This window comes from Triticum dicoccoides, chromosome 4A (genome assembly GCF_002162155.2).
Source record: "Triticum dicoccoides isolate Atlit2015 ecotype Zavitan chromosome 4A, WEW_v2.0, whole genome shotgun sequence".
Classification (NCBI taxonomy): domain Eukaryota; kingdom Viridiplantae; phylum Streptophyta; class Magnoliopsida; order Poales; family Poaceae; genus Triticum; species Triticum dicoccoides.
Window position 1 is genome coordinate 599,819,603 of NC_041386.1, and position 18,274 is coordinate 599,837,876.

Here is an 18,274-nt window from a genome sequence, read left to right on the forward strand (position 1 = left end):
TCTTCCCGATGCCCCAGCCACTACTAGGGAAAACCCTAGTAGTAGTGCGGGATGAAAGCCTACCAATAGCGCGAGCATACCAGTAGCACTGAGTCCCGTGCTACTGATACGACACTACAGCTATTGCTTAGTAGTAGCGTTGGTTCGACCAGTGCTGCTGCTGCCCTACCTAGCAGTAGAGTGGGCCCAACCTGCGCTACTGCTATAATTTTCTGTATTTTTATTTTCTTCTACGTATTTGCGATGTATTTGTAAAGGTTTTACAAAGTAGTGTCATTATATGATTTTATGATCCATCCATTTGAATCTAATCCGCGTTTCTTTCACCAAATGATATAATAACTCATCATTATCATAATAACAACTCATCATGATCATAATAACAACTCATCATCATCATAACAACTCATCATCATCATAGTCATAACAACTCCTCGTCATTGTAACAACTTCGGTGATCCGCTGCGTCCGCCCCCACCCCTCCCCCTCACGCCCGTCGGACGCTACCGCATGCCGCCTCGCCGCCCTGCCCTCCTATCGACCTCCCCTCACCGCCGTTGCTCGCCGCCGCCCCGACAATCCCTCTAAGCCCCATCGCACCAATGGAGAACTTTGGCGATCCCCTGGACCCCCCACGCCTAAGATAGATAATGGGGTCGCTACTTCCCCGTAAGATATATGGTGGGGCTAGTTCTTCTGCGGCGAGCTTCTCCGGTGAGGTCCGGCCAAGAGGAAGGAAAGGAAGAAGAAGGAGAAGAAAGGAAGAAGGAAAAAAGTGACCGACGTGAGAAGAAATTTCAGGCACCTGAGAAATAGCAAATCTGTAGAAACAACAGTCACATGATCAACTTAGCATATCAGTCTCCACTTGTCCATCAACTCATCTGTTCCAGAGCTGGCTTCTCATCCACATTCCCGAATTATGCATCTGCCGAAGGGCCCTTCCACGGGGAATTAGTTCTCACTTTTAAACCTTTCAGGCATGATCTTTAGCTATTTTTGACAGAGCTAGATTCCTCCTTGTTCCATACGGATGTATATAGACATATTTAGAGTCTAGATTCACTCATTTTGTTCCGTATATAGTCCGCATTGGAATATTTAATCATATATATCACTAATTATTATAAAAATCTGTTTGGAGCGTCAGAGGAAGGAAACTTCATGATGGATGAGTCCCGAACAGATGACACCCCCCAGGTCTCCGATGAGGAAAACAGCCTTCCAACAGCTCCATACTCTGAGGAGGAAGTTAGAAAGGTGGTTTTCCTAATGGAGCATAACAAAGCCCCGGGTCCGGATGGTTTTCCCGCTGAGTTTATCAGAACTTCTGGAAAGTCATCAAACGGGATCTCCTACTTTTGTTTAGCGACCTACATGTTGGCCAACTAGAATTGTTTCGCTTAAACTTCAGTGAGATTATTTTATTATCTAAGGTTAATGAGGCTGAAAGGATACAACAATATAGACCTTTTTGCCTCCTTAATGTTAGTTTTAAAATATTCATGAAGGTTGCGACTATTAGGCTAAATTCGATTGCTGAACATGAGGTTCGGCCTTCACATACATCTTTTATGCAAGGCAGACACATCCTAGATGGAGTTGTTATCCTTCATGAAACAGTCCATAAATTACACCAGAAAAAGTTGATTGGGGTGGTACTCAAAATAGACTTTGAAAAGGCTTATGACAAAGTCAAGTGGCCCTTTCTTCAACAGTCTCTCGGAATGAAAGGATTTTCCGCAGAATGGTGCGCTATGATACATAGCTTCGTTTCTGAAGGTAGTGTTGCCATTAAGGTCAATGATGACGTTGGACACTATTTCCAAACGAAGAAGGGGTTGCGACAAGGTGACTCGGTATCGCCCATGATATTCAATATAATGGAGGATATGCTAGCGGTTATGATTGAGCGTGCCAAGGTTGATGGCCAAATTGATGGGGTAGTAAATCATCTAGTTGATGGTGGTCTCTCTATACTTCAATATGCCAATGATACGATTCTGTTCATGGATCATGACCTCGAGAAAGCGAGAAATCTGGAACTGATTTTATCTGCATTCGAGCAACTCTCGGGTCTTAAGATCAATTTTCATAAAAGTAAATTGTTTTGCTTTGACGAGGCTCAAGACGAGGCCCACCTGTACGCTGAACTATTCGGATGCGGGTTGGGCCAATTTCCTATCACATATTTGTAAGATCCTCGAGAATAATCAATAAAGTGGCCGCATGCATCTCCTAGATGCAGAGACCGGGGGCCATTCTCCTTTTTAAAAAAAAATAAAACAACGCTTAAATTACGGTGAGCAAGCAGAAACAACATTTGCAGAACATACATTACTCAAGCTGCAACCAATGCTAATAAGTCAATTACTGAGACAGAAGAACTACATGCGAAAATAAATATGAGATCGGCTTTGATACATCCCTCCTCACAAAACGTATAAAAAGGAAATATAGACCTTTGACATTTGTACGCAGTTTTGTATGTGTATGTATATATAGTGGGTCACTCACTGAACGTATACACCGTATGGCCCAAATGCCAATACCGAACTTGGACGGCCCGGCACATTTATATTTCTTTCTTCCTTTTAAGATTCAGAAAATTACAGCGCGCATGATGGGATTCGAACACCAACACTATACCTTAAGTATCGAAGGTGATAACAACTGAGATATCCTAACTGTCGTGTCCATCTACTTCTTTCACCCTTATTATCGCAAGTTTTATTTTCAAAAAACCCTTCTTATGTCAAGTATAAGCAACAACAGCAGCAGCAACAACAACAACAACAACAACAACAACAACAACAACAACAACAACAACAACAACAACAACAACAAAGCCTTTAGTCTCAAGCAAGTTGGGGTAGACTAGAGGTGAAACACATAAGATCTCACGACCAACTCATGGCTGTGGTACATGGATAGCAATCTTCCATGCATCCCCATCCATAGCTAGTTCTTTGGTGATACTCCAATCCTTCATGTCTCTCTTAACGGACCCCTCCCATATTAAATTAGGTCTACCCCGCCTTTTCTTGACATTCTCCGTACACTTTAGCCGTTTGCTATGCACTGGAGCTTCTGAAGGCCTGCGCTGAATATGCCTAAACCATCTCAAACGATGTTGGACAAACTTCTCTTCAATTGGTGCTACCCTAACTCTGTCTCATATATTATCATTCCGAACTCGATCCTTCCTCGTGTAGCCACACATCCATCTCAACATACGCATCTCCGCCACACTTAGTTGTTGAACATGTCGTCTTTTAGTCGGCCAACACTCAACGCCATACAACATTGCGGGTCGAACCGCCGTCCTGTAGAACTTGCCTTTTAGCTTTTGTGGCATTCTCTTGTCACAGAGAATGCCAGAAGCTTGGCGCCACTTCATCCATCCGGCTTTGATTCGATAGTTCACATCTTTATCAATAACCCCATCCTCCTGCAGCATTGACGCCAAATGTCGAGCGTTGTCCCTCTGAGGTACCACCTTCCCATCAAGGCTAACCTCCTCCTCCTCATACCTAGTAGTACTGAAACTGCACATCATGTACTTTGTTTTAGTTCTACTAAGCCTAAACCCTTTCGATTCCGAGGTTTGTCTCCATAACTCTAACTTCCTATTTACCCCCGTCCGACCATCGTCAACTAGCACGACATCATCTGCAAAGAGCATACACCATGGAATATCTCCTTGTGACCTCATCCATCACTAAGGCAAAAAGATAAGGGCTCAAAGTCGACATCAGTTGTTTGCACACTTGTCACAACATTATCGTACATGTCCTTGATGAGGGTAATATACTTTGCTGGGACTCTGTGATTCTCCAAGGCCCACCACATGACATTCCGTGGTATTTTATCATAGACCTTCTCCAAGTCAATGAGCACCATATGCAAGTCCTTCTTTTGCTCCCTATATCTCTCCATAAGTTGTCGTAACCAAGAAAATGGCTTCCATGGTCGACCTCCCAGGCATGAACCAAACTGATATTGGTCACGCTTGTCATTCTTCTTAAACGGTGCTCAACGACTCTCTCCCATAGCTTCATTGTATGGCTCATTAGCTTAATTCCACGGTAATTAGTACAACTCTGAACATCCCCCCTGTTCTTAAAGATTGGTACTAATATACTCCATCTCCATTCTTCTGGCATCTTGTTTGCCCGAAAAATAAGGTTGAAAAGCTTGGTTAGCCATACTATCCCTATGTCCCCGAGGCCTTTCCATGCCCCAATGGGGATATAATCAGGGCCCATCGCCTTGCCTCCTTTGATCCTTTTTAAAGCCTCCTTTACCTCAGACTCCTGAATTCGCCGCATAAAAGACATGCTGGTCTCATCAAAGGACTCGTCCAGTTCAATGGTAGAACTCTCATTCTCCCCATTGAACAGCTTATCGAAGTACTCCCGCCATCTTTGCTTAATCTCCTCGTCCTTCACCAAGAGTTGCTCTACTCCATCCTTGATGCATTTGACTTGGCCAATATCCCTCGTCTTCCTCTCTCGGATCTTGGCCATCTTATAGATGTCCCTTTTGCTTTCCTTTGTGCCTAACCATTGGTATAGGTCCTCATATGCCCGGCCCCTTGCTTCATTGACAGCTCGCTTTGCGGTCTTCTTCGCCATCTTATACTTCTCTATGTTGTCTGCACTCATATCCAGGTATAGGCGTCTGAAGCAATCTTTCTTCTCTTTAATCGCCTTCTGGACATCATCATTCCACCACCAGGTATCCTTATCTTCACTTCTTCTTCCCCTGGACACTCCAAACTCCTCTGAGGCCACCTTATGAATGCAACTTGCCATCTTCATCCACACATTGTCCGCATCCCATCCTTCCTCCCAAGGGCCCTCCTTAATGACCCTCTCCTTGAATGCCTAAGCTACCGCCCCCTTGAGCTTCCACCACTTCGTGCTAGCGACTTTGGCACGCTTATCCCGCTGGATACGTATCCAAAAGTGGAAGTCACCAACCACCAGCTTATGCTGGGGTACAACACTCTCTCCAGGTATCACCTTACAGTCTAGGCACACACACACACACACACACACACCTATTTTCTCTTCTCTAGAGGATGAAATCGATCTGGCTAGAGTGTTGGCCACTACTAAAAGTCACCAGATGGGATTCTCTCTCTCTAAAGAGGGTGTTAGATACAATCATGTCGTAGGCTAGAGCAAATCTTAAGACACCTTCTCCTTCTTGATTCCTGATGCCATAGCCAAAGCCCTATAAGACTAATAGAAAAACATGCGTTGTTTCTCTGTTTGGTCTACTAGGAATCTTAATCCGTCTGATCTTTCCGTTCGGTCGTTTTTGCTCTTTTTTGTTTATATTTTTTCCATTTTTCTTTTATTTTCATAATTCTCAAACTTTTAAAAAATTCATTAAGGTTTTCCATTTCCATGAACTTATTTTCAAATCCGGAACCTTTTAAAATTTGTAAATTTTTTATAATTCATGAAATTTATTTTCATATTAGTGAACTTATTTTCAAATTCACGATTTTTTAGATTTTCTGAAAAACAATCACATTTTATTTTTTTTTTAAATTCATGAACTTTTATAAATATGTGAACCTTTTTAAATTTCATAAAAATATCAAATTCGTGATTATTTTTTCAATTTTTGTTTTTTTATCAAATTGATGAACTTTTAAAAATTTCATGAACTTTTTTCAAAATTTGTGAACATATTTTGGAATTTCATGACCTTATTTTTACATTCACGAACTTTTCTCATATTCATGAATTTTATCAACTTTTTACGAATATTTTTGAAATATCATGAACCTTTTCCTATTTATGATCTTTTTTAATGAACCTTTTCCAAACTTGTGACCTTTTTTCAAATTCATGAATTTTTTTAGTTAAATTTTATTTTAAATTCATGCACTTTTTTTAGTTTGTGATTCTATTCAAAATTCATGATTTTTTTTGAAATTCATGAGAACATGAAACTTTTTACAGTGGTCAATCCATGTGCTCATATGCTCACCGGCGCCCGCTTATCTGCTCGGCCGCTCGCGTGTGAGAGCCGGTTTGCTAGGCCGGCCCAAAAACCATACCGTGTGAGCGTTGAATGGCATACATGGGCAGAAAGCGCTGATTAGGAGCTCCATATGTTCGGTGAGTAACATCAAATAGACGACGCCATGCACAGGAGGTCGGCCGACTGGGCCTGCCCTTGGAGCTAGCGTTCAACAGCGAATGCGCACTGTAGCGCTCCACAAAACTCAGGGGCGAAGAATTGGACACATGATCTCCTGATGTGGAAGAACATACTACAACCAATTCACGTAGCGAGCATTTAATGTTTTATAGCACTGCAAAACCTTAAGGACATCACCGATGCAAAATATTTTTTAAAACTTCGAATGCAAAACAATTTTGTGAAAACAAACACTTTTTAGATTTGCAAACAAATTTAAAAAACCAAGCATTTTTAGAAAACGAAAACATTTTCTACAATCATGTTCAAAAATAGACCATGTTCAATGGATTCGGTTAGGCTAGAAGGGTCCGTTTGAGAGCATAGTTTTTTCAAATTCCATCAAATGACCCCATATTTTTTCCTATGAACTTATATGACCAATTAAAGGCCCCATGCCAAGTTGTTTTAGTTTTCAAGAAAATTTGTATTTTCTGGAGTGTTCTCAGTAAAAAAAAAAGGCAGATAAATGAACGGACATGTCACAACTTGCATATGGTGTTGGAAATCGTTCAAACCTGGCAGGGATGCCTTCAATGGGCATTCCCGCCTGCTTCCAAAACTTGGCGTTATTTCAAGAATGGCCAAAACTATATCATGTTCGACGGAAGGTGTTTGAGCAGGCCAGAAGGCTCCGTCTGGGAGCACGTTGTTTCTTGGCGCCATTGAAATGGCCCCCCAAATTTTTTCCGTGGCCTTTTATGACAAAATTAGGGCCATGTCAAGTTGTTTGGATTTTTGATAAGTTTTGCATTTTCTGGAGTTTTCTCGGCAAAAAAGGCTCATAAATTGCCCGACATGTCGCAACTTGCATATGGTGTCAAAAATCATTCAAACCTAGCATGGATTCCTACCAAGGGCATGCCCACCTTCGTGCAAAAGTCGGCTTCATTTCAAGGATGTCCAAAACTAGACTGTGTTCAACGGATGGTGTCCGGGTAGGCCAGAACGCTCCGCTTGAGAGCATATTTGTATCTCGACATCCTTTAAATGGCCAAAGTTTTTTCCGCAAACTTGTATGACTACAAAGCACCATGCCAAGTTGTTTGAGTTTTTCACAAGTTTTCCATTTTCTAGAGTTTTCCCAGTGTAAAAGGCCGACAAATGGCCAGATGTGTCGTAATGTGCATATGGTGTCCGAAGTCATCCAAACCAGACAAGGACACCTAACATGGGCATGCCCACAAGCTTGCAAATTTTGCGGCAGTCCTGAGATTTCCAAAAAATTAGCAAGTTCAACGGAGAGTGTTTGAGTAGGCAAGAAGGTCTGATTGGGAGCACCTCATCAAATGTGTTGCTTTCAAATTTGTTATGATCTAACGTGTTTGCTTGGTGTAAACTGAACACTGAACCGAATAAGCTAGTTAATCAAATGAAAAACAAAGATAAAAATAAGAAGAAATAAAGCAAAATAAAAAATAAATCAAAGAAAAAGAAGGCCAAACAAAAGCAATAGAAGAGGAAAACCAGGCTGAGAAACTGCACAACAAGAAGAATAAAATAAGTAATTAGGCACAACAATAGAGCTGCCCTAGTTGGTTATAGCCGGAGGAAGTAATCCAAGAGGTTTGGAGTTCTATTCTTACTTTATGCACTTATTTTATGAAGGGTAAAACAAGAAGAAAATTAAATTGGCCAGGCCCAAGACGGAGGGGTGTGTGTGCCGGTTTGTGTGGACTAGCTGACGCTCGCTAGATTCGGCCATCGACTGCGGGCCAGTAGGGAACCTCTCTCTCTCATGCCCACTCGCTCGCTCACGAGGTTTTTTGTTTGCTATTTCCTACCGTACATTTTTTTGAAGAACACTCATTAAGAAAGGGGATGGTGTTTAATTACAAGAAGACTTTTCAAAGGTTAACTATTGACTTTAATATAATTTAAAAAAATAGGAATTCAAGAAAGTTCACACAAAAAATTCAAAAAGCTCATTGGATTCAAAGAAAATTCATTGATTTGAAAAGAAGATCATCAATTTTGAAAAAGAGTTCACAAAATACAAAAAAGTTCATTCATTTTGAAAGCATTCGTGCAATTTTTGGGAAAAAGTTCACCAATTTTGAAAACAAATTCACAAATTTGAAAAAGTTCATCAATTTTTTTAAATCGCTTATTAGAGAGATAGTTCACGAATTTTAAAAATCATCAATTTCGGGAAAAATTTCACTGATTTTGAAGAAAATTTCACGATTTTTTTTTAATCATTGTTTAAAAAAATCATGAATTTTAAAAAGTTCGCGCATTTAATAAGAAAAAAAAGGAAACAAAAAAAGAAAATGAAAAAAGAAAGAGAAAAAGGAAATTAAACAGGAAACGGTGTGTTTTTCCCAGTGTTGTATTTTAAGGGTTGAAAAACAAATGTAGCACATGAGGTTTGATTGCCCAATTCGTTAGCACGACTGTGATAAATCTGGAAGGAGCAGGGTTCGAATCCTGTGGGACACATTTTTTTTTTGCGGTTCTAAAAATTGTTAAACAGTATACAGTGAGTGAAAAAAAATAAGACCATCATGCCCTTTATTATGAAGAGGTGTGGGTTAATCTGAGCTGTCCTTGTGTTTAGGGGGTGTACCGAGGCAGAAGTGTAGGCAGGGATCAAGGTCAAGGATCATCAGTTGTCGGCGCATGGCGCCGTGGATGCCTTGATGTTCCTTTTTTTTTTGAAAAGGAGGATTACCTTGGCATCTGCATATGCCTGGGTGTTCCCGACGTCCCAAATCTTCCAGAGGATGAGTAGAACCGTGTGGCAAGGTGGATGGCGTCCAAGTACCTCCCGACACCTTCTATTGTGAGTGGTTTTATGGCAACTCGATTGCCTGCTTGTACAGACAAGGTCATCAATTTGTGTGGCTTGTCATGCAAGGATCGCTAAGGTACATAGTTTTTGGGACCCAGAAAGTGGAGGTGACACCACAAGAGGACTTACATTTGGTGGTGTTTCTTGAATACCCAGGCTTGGGCTCTAAGGTGAAAACACTACAGGTCTGACCCTAGTGGATCATACATGGCAATGACAATGTTTTTTGCACTGTTAGATTGTAATAGGCATTGCTTGGAGTTCACTTGGACATGTATTTCAGGATGAAACCCCAAGATTTGACCTTCAATGGTTGGATCCGACAATAGCGACGTGTATGTGTGTTGCTTTGGGAGTATCTTTCTTGTAATGCCTGTGTTGGCAAGATATGGTTGGGCTGATGGTTGTTTTTGTACTTTGCTGATGTAGCTTGATTGCTTCTGGGTTTTTTTCTTTACCCTTCGCCAAGGCATACATTAGTCTGGTGGGAGTTTGCTTTTTCCAGGAGTGATCCTTTGTATTTGTGTGTTGATATTGGTAATGTGCATGTCATGCAAAAGTCAGATGTGTGTTCATCGTGCTTGTATCCCATTGATGTTTCATTACGTGTAGTTTTATGGCAACTCGATTGCCTGCTTGTGCGGACAAGGTCATCAAATTCCGTGGCTTCTCATGCATGGGTCGCTAAGGTACATAGTTTTTGAGACCCAGAAAGTGGAGGCGACATCACAAGAGGACCTACATTTAGTGGTGCTTCTTAAATACCCAGGCTTGGGCTCTAAGTTGGAAACACTACATGTCTGACCCTAGTCGATCATACATGGCAATAAAAATGTTTTTTGCACTGTTACATTGTAATAGGCATTGCTTGGAGTTCACTTGGACATGTTTTTCAGGATGAAACCCCAAGATCCGACCTTCAATCGTTGGATCCGACAATGGCGACATGTATGTGTGTTGCCTTGGGAGTATCTTTCTTGTAATGCCTGTGTTGGAAAGAGATGGTTGGGCTGATGATTGTTTTTGTACTTTTGTCGATGTAGCTTGATTGCTTCTGGGTTTTTTTCTTTACCCTTCGCCAAGGCATACATTAGTCTTGTGGGAGTTTGCTCTTTCCAGGAGTGATCCTTTGTATTTCTGTCTTGATATTGATAATGTGCTTGTCATGCAGAAGTCAGATGTGTGTTCATCGTGCTTGTATCCCATTGATGTTTCATTACGTGTCAATAAAAAATGCCCCTTATCACAACAAAATAAAAACTTTCAATGTGGTTATAATATTCCTTGACAGGGTTGTAATTCAACCATGTCGAGTACATCATACATTTTATATGTGGCTACTGCGATAGATGACTATAAAGTCGACGTACACTAAAGACGATTAAGAAACATAAAAAAATATAGAGAAGAGAATATGATAAAGGAAACCATTAAAGAACACACTAAATGGTGACATGCTCAATCGAGGAAGGAAATAATGACTGGCCATATAAAATATCACATGTATTGTATGGATAATTGGATATGCATGACATTTAGCGATAGAATTAATAACGTACAAAGAAATGAAAAATAATCAATTTCTTTGGCGTTATATAAACACTAGCACAAGGGGCATAGCTGCTACGACATATTCGCAAGAACAATAGCAGGACAAAGAAAACTAGCTAACTACTCTAGTTTTCCTTATGGCTCTTGTGAAGAACAACGTGCAGACTATGTGCCTGGTCGCTCTTCTTGTAATGTCTACCACTTTCTTGCCCTCTCATGTAGAAGGAAGGGTGATAGGTATGTTTCTTTCGTCTTCTTTTCCCTTCATATTTGAATGTTACTAACTGACAAGTTGTTATCGTGATCCCCGTCCCCTATGTGTAGATACCAAGGAGACGATCCTCACTTCGTGTTTACTTTGGAAAAGCTGCACAATCGATTTATGCAAGCAAAACTGTTCAATACGTGGATATGCTAAGAGTGAAAGCAGTTGTGTATCATACAACAAAGCTAACTACTGCTGCTGTGCGACGAAGTGAACGACACCGCTATGATGGATACCATCCATCACCCCCTGCTACATCAAATTATTTCATGCGAATAGCAAAAAAAGACCATTGGATGTAATTGATGTACCTGATTCAATAAACTTTAAATTTTACTAGTAGTTGGTTAATGTATAACTGTCAAGTGTGAGCAAGTGGCGAGTTTTCGTTTTGCTGGAATTGTTATGTATCGGAGTTGAACACCTAAAACACTAATTTACGCTCTAGTGACTTTAAAAATTGTGAGGTTTAGAGGATGGTCGATGGAGCACAAGGACTTAGGGGACAATTGATTTTCTTCTCTAAGGATACCATTAAGACTGTAGTTGAGTTCCAAAAATGCATCGACGACCACCCCCACCTCTATTAGGATCAATGGTATGGAGAATTATAAAATAATGAGATGGAAATATTATCTATCTCCTTATCATACATTCGCCAGTTTGCTGTTTTAGTTACATGCTCCCAAATCTTAAAGGTCATTGATTAGATGAACATCTAATAGATACAGCCGGGATGTGGTATGCATCTCATAAAACATTGGGAGCGAAGTATTAATGAGTTATCAATAACATCGTGGATATACATGTTATGCAAGGATACTAGTTAAAGCCTACTAGCATACTCAGTTAAGGTTTATCTGTCCAAGGCCTATGACTGTGTCAATTGGGTCTTCCTAGAGAAGGCCCTACTCAAATGAGGCTTCTCTCAATTCTGGATCTCCCAAGTTATGGCATGTGTATCTTCGGTTAAGTATTCAGTTAAATTCAATGGCAAGTTATTGCAAAGGTTTACCCCTTCCAGGGGGCTTCGGTAAGGTGATCCATTATCCCCCTTTCTGTTCCTCTTTGTTGCTGGTGCTTGCTACTCTTTGAGTTTGTGTTGATTTTTTCCTTGAAGAGGAAAAGGTGATGCAGCAAAGTAGACATAAGTATTTCCCTTAGTTAAGAACCAAGGTATCATCCCAATAGGAGGAAAACACAAGTCTCCAATAATTGCACCTGCACAAACAAACAAATACTTGCACCCAACCTGATAAAGGGGTTGTCAATCCCTTCACGGTTACTTGCAAGGATGAGATCTGATAGTGATGGATATAAAAGATGAGCAAAAATACGAGATAAAATAAAAGTAAATAAATTGTAGCAAGGCATTTTTGTGTTGTTGAGTTTTTAGATTTGAAAATAATATGATAAAAGATAGATCCGGGGGCCATAGTTTTCACTAGAGGCTTCTCTCTTGGAAGAAAACATACGGTGGGTAAACAATTTAATGTCGATCAATTGATAGAAAAGCGCATAGTTATGACGATATCTAAGGCAATGATGATGTATATAGGCATCACGTCCGAGATAAGTAGACCGACTCCTACCTGCATCTACTATTATATTACACCACACATCGACCACTATCTAGCATGCATCTAGTGTATTAAGTTAACAAGAACGGAGTAACGCCTTAAGCAAGATGACATGATGTAGAGGGATATATCCAATCAATATGAACAAACCCCATGTTTTTATCCTTAATGGAAACAATACAAATACGTTTCATGTCCCTTTCTATCACTGGGATTGAGCACGCAAGATTGAACCCATTACAAAGCACCTCTCCCATTGTAGGAAAAATCAATCTAGTTGGCCAAACCAAATCAATAGATCGGAAAGAAATACCAAGCTATATAAATCATGCATAAAAGAGCTCAGGGAAGACTCAAATAATATTCATAGATAATCTGATCATAAACCCACAATTCATCGGATCTCAACAAACACACCACAAAAGAAGATTACATCGAATTGATCTCCAAAAACATCAAGGAGAACATTGTATTGAAGATCAAAGAGAGAGAAGAAGTCATCTACTCCCTCCGTTCCTTTATGCAAGGTGTATTACTTTTGGCATGGTGACCAAGGCACAAAATTAGAGACATGTTAGGATGAAATTATCCTTGGTAAATTTGTTATTTAGTGGCAAGTAAATCAGTTAGTCCCGGAAAGCAATAGATACATGCAATCGATAGAGATATATTTTCCTTCTTTTGCTACAAGGAGAGATACAGACAATCAGGAGAGAGATACTTTCCATTCCTCTGGAGGGCTAACAAGGGAATTATGAGGCATTAGATGAAATGCACCGTACATTCTAGAATTTTATCAAAAAACAAATACACCTTATATAAAGGAACAGAGGGAGTATCTACTAGCTATGGACCCGTAGGTCTGTGATAAACTACTCACACATCATCAGAAGGGCAGCAAAGTTGATGTAGAAGGCCTCCGTGATTGAATCCCCCTTCGAAAGAGTACCAAAAAGGTCTCCAGATGGGATGTCACGAAGATAGAAGCTTGCAGCGGCGAAGAAGTGTTTCTCAAAAAGTTTTGTTCCATTTGGACTTCATTTGGTATTGATTTTCTGTAAAAACAAAAGAAGGAGAAAAACCGCAAATGGCACGAGGTTAATAAGTTAGTCCTCAAAAATGATATAGAATAACATAATAATGCATAAAAATATCCAAGATTAATAATATAATAGCATGGAGCAATAAAAAATTATAGATACGTTGGAGATGTATCAATACTCTGTCGGCTTTGATTAATAAATCCATGGTGGAGGATGGTTTGAAAGGGTGAACATTTGTAGAGTTGCTCCGGAAATCTCCCACCAGTTATTTGCGGATGATTGACTTTTGTTTTTTGAAGCTTTAGAACAACAGGCAAATCAGGTGAAGGTTTTATTGAACACTTACGCGGCCGCCACGGGCTAATTAATAAACCCCTCAAAGTGCTCCATCCTTTTCTCGGATCATTGCCTGCCAACAATTGCTTCGGAGGTAAAGCGTGTGTTGGAGATTACACAGGAGGTTTTTGAGCCTAAATATTAGGGCCTACCTGTGCCAGAAGGGAGAATGCATAAGGGAAAATTTGAACCGTTCAAGAAAGGTTATAAAAAAGATTAGTTGACTGGAGTGAACAATATATGTCATCAAGTAACAAGGAGATTTTAATCAAGTATGTTGCGCAAGCTATTCCAGCATATGTGATGAGTGTCTTTAAGCTTCCTGCTTCAGTGTGCGATGAGTTAACACGCTTGATACGTCAATATTGGTGGGGTGTTGAGAAGGGGAAGCATAAAATGGCCTGGTTTAGTTGGGACAAGATGAGACTACCGAAATTCATGGGTGGTATGGGTTTTCGCGATATGAGGGCCTTCAATCAGGCGTTGCTGGCCAAACAAGCTTGGCGTCTTGTGGATACACCAGAGAGTTTGTGTGCGAGGCTACTATAAAGGCGAAATATTCCTTCTGGGAACTTGCTGGACTCGGTGTTCTCCAATAACAGTTCAACGGTTTGGAAAGGAATATTGCACGGTCTTGATCTACTTTAAAAAGGTGTTATCTGGCGAGTGGGGAATGGAGCGCTCATATGTACCTGGAGGGATCCTTTGATTCCGCGGTCGTCCTCCTTCCGCCTTGAACAGGGTCTCAAACCTTTTGGATGAGAACGATGTGTGGCAAGTGGATTGGTTATGAGAGAACTTCTGGCCGATGGATATTGATTACATTATGAAAATAAGGACATCTCCAAGGCAGCATTGTGACTTTGTGTCGTGGTTCCCAAAGAAGAGTGGTCAATTGTCGGTCAAGAGCGCTTATAAGCTAGCCACATATGATCACAGTATAGCTATTGCAGGAGGAGCATCATGTTCAGCGCCAAATGGGGTGAGATCAATATGGAATAGTGTGTGGAAATTATTGGTGCCACAGAAAATGAAAATTTTGTCTTGGAAGGTAGTGTCCGGCGCCTTGCCGACGGCACAATGCAAAAAGTACAGACACCTGTCCAAGCACTCTTTGTGCCCTTTATGCAGGGTGGAGGAGGAGGATAAGTTTCAGACGCTGGTCACTTGTTATAATGCGCGCCTCATTTGGTTGAGGATGAGATCTAGGTGGCCTCTTCCACCCAATGAGTTCCTAGTTAATAATGGCAAGGAGTGGCTGTTGCTTTTGCTTACCAATTGTTCATAGGAGGTCCGGGATATGGTGATTATGTTGATCTGGCGTATTTGACAACTGAGGACAGATCATACACACGGCAAGGAAATTCCGCCAGTAGATGTTACAGTGGACATCCTAGACAGCTATTACAAGTCCATCAAGCTCGGAAGGGAAAAAAACTGGCTTCTTCTAGATACAAATCAGGGCAGCGAGAGAGGAGAAGCATGCCCCCTCCACCGCGGCTCCCGGCGACACCCACCCCCGTCCCGACGCCGGCGGATGCTGCTCCCGGTCTAGTGCTGGGCTCCTGGTTCATGCCCCTGCCACCTCCTCCTGCTGGTGCCCTGCCCCGTTCCCCTGCGCAACTCGCGCAGCTAGCGCCTCCGACGCGTTCCTCGTCGGCCCCAGATCCAGATCCATGTCGGGGTGGTCGGGGTCGGGTCAGCCCTGCTGCCTCCGTGGAGTTCGTCCCGGACTCGCAGCCAGTCGGGGAGTCTCCGCGCCACGCCCTGGTCGGCTCCAGGCCGGCCTCTTCCGCTGCGCTTTCAACGCGCATTCAAGATGGAGTCCCTCTTTACTGCGGTGGTGGGGGGCAGCTGGCCTCCCCCCGCCCTGCCGCGGGCGCGCCTTCAATGCTGGCTGCTGGCTCTGGTGGCACGGGGCGCGAGATAGAGGCGACCGGCGGCTGGACGCTGGTCACGTCGCGTAAAGGGCTGCGCCGGCCGAACTTGCCTGCTCTGGCATTCAAGCCGCCGCCCATCCCGCGTTGGCTCTTCGGGCGCTGCTGCAGGTGCCTGGTCAAGGGCCATAGAGCTTCAAGCTGCCGAGACCCGCTTCGCTGCTCCCACTGCCTGCAGAACGGGCATAAATCGCGGGGCTGCCGTAACAGTTGGAGGCCGCTGTGCTCTCTTGACTGCCCCGTCCTGCCACCCCCTCCTCTGCCTCGCCCCGCTGCAACCTCTGCTCAAGCTCCTACCCGCCCAGGCCGAGGGTGGGAATCCAGAGTGCCGGCCATGCCCGGTGTTGTGCCGCTGCCGCCTTTGTTGCCGTCCGCCCCCTTGGCCATGGCGCTGCGGCCTGGGGATGCCTCGCTCAGGCCGGCCGAAGACCTCGTCGTCGTCCCGGCGACGCCCGAGATGCAAGCGGAGTCGGCCGTCCTCTCCACCAACACGGCGGTTGCCTGGCTCGAGGGTGACCGTCAGGATGTCTCCTGCCAGCAGGTGGCGGCGGACGTCGCCAGGGCCTTGGGGGCTCGCAAGGAGGACGTCGAGGTGGTCAAGCACTACCTGGAGAGGTCCCTCATCCGCTTCATGCACCAACACCACTGCGCTGATGCCGTGTCCCGCGACTACCTGCCTGGCTCGGGATTTCGCATCTTTGCGCGGCAATGGAGGCTGGAGGCTCATGCTGACAATGAAGACATGCTGCTGCACGTCCGGCTATGCCTGGAGGGGGTGCCCCTGCATGCCTAGAACGAGTACGTGGCCACATTCCTCATCGGTCGTCGCTGCTCTCTGGACTACATCGAGCCCCGCTCCCGTCGCAAGGAGGACACCCGCGACCTGTCGCTCTGGGCTTGGACTGCCGACCCCAGCGCCATCCCGAAGGTGAAGTGGCTCACCCTGCCCGCCCGCGGGCACCGGCGTCGTGGGCGTGGCGGGCTTCGCCACCGCGTCATCATCCACCTGGACCTCCTTGAAGACCATTCCAAGGCCGGAGAAGATGACGACAACCCGCCGCCGCCGGACGTCGAGGAGTTCACTTGGTATAGAAAGTTCGTCGACGGCACCTACGTCCCGTCGGACAGGCGCGCTGCTCCGGCTCGTGATGATCGACGCAATGACCGGCGTGATGATGAAGACCGCGATGGGCGCCGTGGCCGTGATGGTGCCCGCACTCGGGAGGGCTGGGGCGCCAGGGTGCATCGTTCCCTTTCCCGCAACACGCGTGACCGCCAACGGGAGGCTAGCCAAGATCGCTCTAGGGACCGGTCGGGTGGCCGTCGTCACGCGGCGGAGCTCTCCGGCCTTCTCCTGCCGGCTTCTGTTCAGGCTGTGGTCGCCGGCTCGGGGCTCCTGCATGACTCCGGATCGGGTGGCAGTGCCCTTGATCGTGCCGGTGAGCTCCTGCCCGTTCTGGAGGGGGAGCGTGCTGGGAACCGTGGGCGTTCCACCACTCGGCACGGCTCTCCCCGTGGTGATCGGAGGCGCTCGCTGGAGGTTCCCGCTTCGCCGGCATCCCCGCCCCGCTCCCCAACTTCAGTGTTGTCGTCCAACCCGCATTCCAAAAGGGCTGGAGCGCAGAGTTCGCCGTTGCTGCATGTCGACCCTGTCATGTTGGCTCTCTGCTCGCCTAGGATGCTGCTGGAGCCACTACCCTCTCCTGCAAGGCCCCAGGGCTTCGAGGTGTCGCCCACGCCGCCGCTGCTCTGTGATGGTTCCGTGCAGCGGACCCCTTCTCCGGTGCCTGTTGGCGTGGCCCCGGTTGGGGAGGGGGCTGTGGCACCTCTCTTCATGGGCCGTCAGCCGGGCATCCTTGCCTCGCCTGGTTCATCGCCTCCCAGGCCACCGGCGGCTCGCAGGAAGACACTGGCTGGAGTGCGGATTTCCTGCAAGGGTGGCCTTTCCCTTCAGCGCATCAGGCGCTCTGGTGGCCCGGCGATTGCTTTGGTGGCCAAAACTGCTGAGCGGCTGGTCGCTTGCAGCCTGGGTATTACTAAGGATGGCAAGGATGTGACAGAGGCCACTCTAGACGACTTCACCGCCAAGTTCAAGGAGCAGCTACCCCCAGAGGTGATTGTGGCCATGCGTGATTTCTTCCGCCTCGACGACAAGGCCGTCAATGATGTTGAAGATGCCCTGATCGACCACGGCAGCGAAGGGGCCCTGGAGATTGCTTCGGCTCAGGATGACGCGGTGCTCCAGGGAAGTGTGGGCCTTGATGCAGTCTGATCTGCTTGTTTGCCCTGGATGCTGCCATGTTCGTATGTTACCAAATATGCCTAGTTGGCCCAGAGGGGTCTGTATCTTTTCTTCTATGTTGTGTCTGTACTCTGAACCTTGTTGTGTGCACATGGATGGATGTTGTGCCTCCAGTCTTCAAAGTCAAATGCGACTGTCATCTTCAAGCTTGCGATGTTTTTTCACAGACTTATGCTCTTATGGTTCTGCTCAACCATGTGTGTTCCTGCCGTCTCCATGTTAAGTCAGCCCATCAACACACTAT

The 18,274-nt window shown here is 44.6% G+C and overlaps 1 long non-coding RNA gene across 1 annotated transcript; it reads left to right on the forward strand.

The window, feature by feature from the left end:
- The first annotated feature begins 10,659 nt into the window (after positions 1-10,659).
- On the forward strand, positions 10,660-11,183 carry LOC119289319. Its single transcript, XR_005141477.1, has 2 exons — positions 10,660-10,804; positions 10,892-11,183. It is a non-coding gene; the product is annotated as an uncharacterized LOC119289319 (long non-coding RNA).
- Positions 11,184-18,274: the final 7,091 nt, after the last annotated feature.